The 6,354-nt window shown below is 43.6% G+C and overlaps 1 long non-coding RNA gene across 1 annotated transcript; it reads left to right on the forward strand.

The window, feature by feature from the left end:
• Nucleotides 7–744, forward strand: LOC110396798. Its single transcript, XR_002437273.1, has 2 exons — nt 7–155; nt 615–744. It is a non-coding gene; the product is annotated as an uncharacterized LOC110396798 (long non-coding RNA).

Here is a 6,354-nt window from a genome sequence, read left to right on the forward strand (position 1 = left end):
CAGTTCAAAGAACGTTCTCTCTTGGGCCTCAGGACTTGCAGAACAAGCTTGCACTGCTGCAGAGCGTCAGCAGCATCTTCTCTGCCTTCCAAGCTATGGGTGACTCCAGCTGGTTTAACCCCACCTTGCAGGCCAAGCTGCTGGAGGCCCTGAGGGTGAGTGCCTGGAGCCAGGACTGTCTCCCCTGCAGACAGGGGAGTTTTGGGCTGTGCCGTGAGGCTCGCTTCCCTGGAGGCATACAGGTCTCCCTCAGCCACATGTCTCCAGCTGGTGGGGATCTTGGGTGCTGGCAGGCAGCAGCTAGGCAGCAGGCTAGGTCCACCTGCTGTGGAGCTGCTGCATCCTGCAGTGCCTCTGTGGGAAAGGTGGGCGTGATGGGGCCAGTGTCTGGCAGCTGTGTCTGCCTCGGGGCTGGGCGGAAGAGCTCTCGCTTTTTTTTTTCTCCCTTGCCCACTTGGACAGTGCCTCTCTGGGACTTGAAGGACTTGCTGAAGGAGCGAGCACTGCTTGGGCATCCCTGTATCCCCAGTGCCCCTCAGCATGGTTCTGGCCCTCTCAAAGTCTGTTTGAGGCAGGAATTACTCAGTCACAACTTGAGACTCTCCTTTTTCTAGTGGCGCGTGGAGGAGAAGAAGAAGAGCGGTTTGTCCTCGAGACGGGAGCCGGTAGAAGAATGAAAAGAAAAGGACAGCTGAGCTAAAAAATTTGTACTATTTATTAAAAATTTTGAATGCCAGAATCCTGGCTAAGGAGTGAAAAGAGTATGTTTTTTACCAAGTCTTCATTTTAATAGCTGCTGTAGACCGTCTCTTCTCCATACCAGTTACACCGTGCGCTGGTCTGCAAGGGCAGCGGACGTCCCGCAGCACAGCTTGTGGCTGCGCAGGCGTGGGCATTTCCACGGGACACCAAGACCTCTGCTGTGGATATGTTGTGTCTCTTGCAGAATATCGTCCAAATACATGGCTTGCCAAAACAGGTTACTTTGTAGTTCACAGTCAGAGAACTACAGTAATACCGGGTTCTTCCTAAGTTTTGACTTAGAGGTACAGGTCTGTTTTGCTCCGAACTCTTGGAGAATTCCCTTCGGCATAACCAGGTGGTTTACCATGGGTCCTCTCACTCCTGCTCGCTTATATTTCCACATTAGCCTCTGCTCGTTTCATATGTTTTTCTTTATCCAGCTGCTTACTTATTTTTTTGCATCCTCCTTCACAGCGTGTTTCCGTTTCCTTGTATTGGCAGGCGAAGAATTAGCCCTGCAGAGCTCATCTTTCTCCACGTCAGATGACGCATTCTGTTCTCGCCTGCCTCCCTCTCATTTCTCTGTGCCTCCTTCACCCTTGGCCTCCTTTCTCTGAGCAGCAGGTTGAGGCCAGCTGCCTCTCTAGCAGCACCCTTCCAGATCACCTCTGCCTGACGCTCACGCTCTCTTTCACCCCTCTCATTCTCATCCTTCCTCTTTGTCATGGTTTTATGATTTTCGGTTATTGGTATTCCACATCATAACATCATGTAGTGGATGTACCTGGTTTTCAGAAGAGAAGGACTACTACAGTCCCCACGGTACTTTGCTCCTCTGTTACCATTTCCAGCCAGAGGGAAAAGATAAAAGCTTGCAGATCACGAGGCTTCGCCCCTTCTCTTTCCGCCCATCTCTCGTCCTGGCAGCACCTCGCTCTCCAGCCGTCTTATCATCAGTAGTAGAGTAAGGCCTACCTTGATTTTGAACATTCTCTCTCATTGTATTGGTTTTATCAGCTTAAATTGTAATTATATTGTATTATAGTGTGTTATTTTGCATTCCGATATCTTATTTAGTAAATTAGTTTGTTTCTCCTCAGATTGTTGCCGCTGTTTTTGCTCTCAGGCCCATTTCCTTACCCGTTTTCCCTTTTCCCTTTTCCTGGGGCGTGGGCCCATGGGTCCCCCGTCCCCTTCGTCACGGTACCGGGCCTAACGCCCGTAAACCTTTGACAAGAACCCTTCTAGAAAAACTCAAAGTGTCTACCTGTGGTGCTGTACAATTACTTTGGCTGAGAATTTCCTTTGCTTTGGAATCTATTTATGTAAAAAACCTTTCTCAGTTTTAATTTCCATAGAATGTACAGAATCATAGAACGATAGAATGGTTTGGGTTGGAAGGGACCTTAAAGATCAGTGAGTTGAAGTCCTACTGCGATGGGCAGCAACAGCTTTCACTGCCCAAAGCTCCATCCAGTCTGGCCTTGAACACTTCAGGGATGGGGCATCCGCATCTTCTCTGGGCAGCATGTTCCAGTGCCTCACCACCTGCATAGTGAAGAATTTCTTCCACATATCAGATTTAAATCTACCCTCTTTTCAGTTTAAAGACATTGCTCCATCTCCTTTCACTGCATGCACCTGTAAAAAGTCCCTCTCCAGCTTTGTTATAGGCCCGTTTAAGTAACGGAATGCTGACATAAGGTCTCCCCAGAGCCTTCTCCAGGCTGAATAACCCAAACTCTTTCAGCCTGTCACCATAGGAGAGGTTCTCCAGCCCTCTGAGCATCCTCATGGTCACCTCTGGACCTTCTCCAACAGATCCACATCCTTTTTCTGCTGGGGGCTGCTCAGCTGAATGCAGATAGGGTCTCACTAGAGCAGAGCAGAGGGGGACAATCATCTCCTTTGCCCAGCTGGCCACACTTCTTTTGATGCAACCCAGGATACAGTTGCCTTTATGGGCTGCAAATGCACATTGATGGCTCATGTTGAGCTTCTCATCAGCCAGCACCTTCAAGGTGTTTTTCCATTCTAAATGTTTACTGGTCTTCCAGCTTCTAATTTTGGCATCTCTGCATCTCTGAAGGAATATTAACTATGTCTACTATTTTGATTTTTGTTTTTAGATTTAAGAAATTCTTCTGTTTTATTTAAACTCTTCCATTTCTTTGACTATCTCTAACAGGCTGATTTTCCTCTCTTCATTTTTTTGCCAGTTCCATCTGGGCATTTAAAAACAGTAATTCTATGCTTTTTCGTGTGCTCCAGATCTTTGCAATGCCAGTATCTAACTGACAGTATTTGATCTGTTTTATGATTACTCTTCATCTGTTGCTGGCTCTTTTCCTATAAGCTGGTAACTGCTTTGATCACCTTTTGGCCAGAATCTATGGCTTCTCATAATTCCTTCTGGAAAGCTTCTTTGTCTTCTTTTAATTACTTTTTACCATTACCTGGCTAGCATCCATTGTGTGTTGTCTGGTTTTAATTTTTGCCACTGTGAAAGCTAATAGAACTCTTCTTCATTGGGACATTTAGGAAAGTTAATCCAAATTAAATGTTAAAGATCACACTTCAGCTGCGTAAAATCCCTGTGTAGATAGCCTTGTTAGAAGTAAAGAAGACTTTATTTTTGTTTAATTTAATACATTCTAGAAATGAGATAAGTTGTATTTAGCCACTTCAGTTTTTAACAGTGTTGTCAGTACAAGAATAGTGAAATTCACCTGTTTCAGATTCATACTTTTTATTAATCTGTTTTTCCATTTCCTGAGTTTTCTGTAGACAGGACCCGGCCTTTCATTTCTATAGGAAATACCATTTTCTAGCAACCTACTTTTTGTTCTCCTTTTCTTGATGTATGACTATCATTCCTCTGATGATGGCTTCAGTAATTTCTGAGGAAGACTTATAGAAATAGTTATTCTTATTTTAGTACGATAAATTATAATATATCCATATGAAGTTCAGAGTCACATTATAATGGATGCTGTAAACAGATAGAATGGAATTCTTCTCACATATCCTTTCTGGGCAAAAGGCAGACAGATGGAGTGTACCTTCAGCAAGTTTGCAGATAATCAAAACTGAGGGGACTGGTTGATACAGCAGATGGTCTTGCCGCCATTCAGAGGGACCTTGACAGGCTGGAGAAATGGGCAGTGAGGAGTCTTATGAAGTTCAGCAAAGGGTAATGCAAAACTCTATATCTGGGAAGCATGTGCCAATACATGCTGGGGGCTGAATGGCTGGAAAGTAGTTGACTGAGAAAAACCTTGGGGTCCTGGTGGACAGCAAGACGACCATGAGCCAGCAGTGCACCTCCACAAAGTATTGCCAGCAGGCCAGAGAAGATGATCCTTCCCCTTTACTCAGCATTGACGTCTCAGTACAGAGGATACATAGACATACTGCAGCATAACCAGTGCAGGGTTACAAAGATTATTAAGGGGATGGAATATCTTTTATATGAGGAGAGGCAGAGAAAACTGGCACTGTGTTACTTAGACAAGAGAGGTTACACAGGGGATCTTCTCAATATATGTAAGTAACACTTTTTGAATGATTTTGAGTGTGCTGAAGCAATGCAGCAAGTTGCTCCGTGAAGATGTGGAGTCTCTGTCCTTGGAGAGTCAAATCTTAACTGGACGCAGTACCAAGCAGCATGTTCTTGATTATCCTGCTTGAGCAGGGAGGTTGGTCTGGGTGAAGCCAAGAGAGAAGAGGAGGCTCAAGGGAGAGCTTATCGCTCTGTGCAACTTCCTGAAAGGAGATTGTAGAGAGGTGGGGGGGTCAGCCTCTTCTCCCAGGTAACAGTGGTAGGACAAGAGCTAATGGCCTTACATTGCACCAGAGTAAGTTTAGGTTGGATATTAAGAAAAGTTTATTGTCAGAAAGAATGATGAGACATTGAAGCAGGCTGCCACGTAGGAAGCATTCCATAGAGAGAAAATACAGTTATAGCACATCCAGCTTAAATCATGCACCCAAGGTCACATTGTGTCGCTTTCTGATTTGTCCCTTGTGCTCAGGCTGCACCCTTGCCTTCTGAAATTTCCTACTTTTTAGTTCATTCTTCCAGAGGTGACCCAAGCTTTTAAAATAGCAGCAAATTTCCATAGTGATAGCCTGTCTTTGAAACAGGACACTAGAAAGGCAGACGTATGTGGGGTGTGACCTCCTAAAAAGTTCATCACAGAGAACTTCTTGTCTTTGCATATTATAATATCTGAAACACAGGACTCTGAGCCCACCAACTTGTTTCCAGCTGTACCTGTGGAGTGCTGAAGTTGATCAGACATCAACTTCAGTTGATCAGACTAAAGGCTCTGATCCTATGGGTAGGAAGTTAAAAGTGTGCTGACTTTTAAAGCTAGCAGGCATCCAGCAGCTCCTAGTGAAGATGATGATGAAGAATTATTTTCAGAATCATTTTAATATTTATTATTTTAAGAGGAGGAGGAGAGACAAGGATGTGACAGCTTCTACAATGCAAAAAAGAAAGATGAACTCATGCAACTCTATCCTTTTGCTATTAAAATTGTTCCCAGTAAGTCTGTCTCAACAGCAGACAAATGAACACTCCCATGTAAATCGCCTCCTGTCTGATAGGTAGGCATTTGCAAGCCAAAAAGGAATCCTCCTCCTTACTTCTCAAAAGTATGCTCTGCCTTTCAGATAATATGTACTTTGCCAATCTTGTCAGTTGAGGCAGTGCTTGAAAGCTTTCTAGCACTTACCCTTTTGTATAACTAGTTATCGCTGTAGGAGAGTTTGCAGCAGTCTTTAACCCCTTTGTATTCTCCTTATGTCTCAGAGAAGTTTCATGCAGGCTAATAAATTCTGTTAAGTCTTTTTTTTTTTCCACAACATTAGTCTCTCATCAACTAGTAATGAGCCTTGGTACATTCCTTGTGAAGATCCGAGCAACCACATTAATTCCTTAAAACATCTTTAACTGGAGTGATCCTATTAGCAGAGAGTTTAGGAATGTCTAGTACACACAATCTTAGCAGCTTTTGGTGGCCTACATTCATCGTCCCCTGAAATTCATAAAGCCCTAGAAAGAAGCTGGTAAACTATCATTGCATACTGTTTTATGTCATAAGCTGGAACTGTGCTGCTAAAATCATGCTTTTTCATCATAATTTCTTGAGATTAATGATATTTCTTGAGAAATTAATGTCATCAGTTGGAATATTTATGTAGGTTTCTGCATGCTTTAAAGCACGTGAAAGGACAGCTGATTCTTTAGTGTGGCTATTTCTCATATAAAACATACCAGCATATCATGCAACATAGAGCCAGTGCTCACACTGCCAGTCTTGGCTGCGTGGTTTCCCTCTGATTGTGTGGAAACTCACTCTTTCATTTTAATCTAGAGAAAAAATCATGTGCCTTTGGAGGTTTACAAAGGGAATTCTTGTTGCTTAAGGTTAAGTATCTAAATTAGATGCCCCAAATCCTACTTATCTAATAGTCTAATGACAGCCAACTTGCAGTAGCAGGATGGGAGGTGAGGGGAGAGGACTAAATCTTAGCTGAAAATACCAATTCTTATGAATGTCTTTTGGCTTCCTACTAGGCTCATTTTCACATTAATGTCAA

This window comes from Numida meleagris, chromosome 3 (assembly GCF_002078875.1).
Source record: "Numida meleagris isolate 19003 breed g44 Domestic line chromosome 3, NumMel1.0, whole genome shotgun sequence".
In the NCBI taxonomy this organism is placed as follows: domain Eukaryota; kingdom Metazoa; phylum Chordata; class Aves; order Galliformes; family Numididae; genus Numida; species Numida meleagris.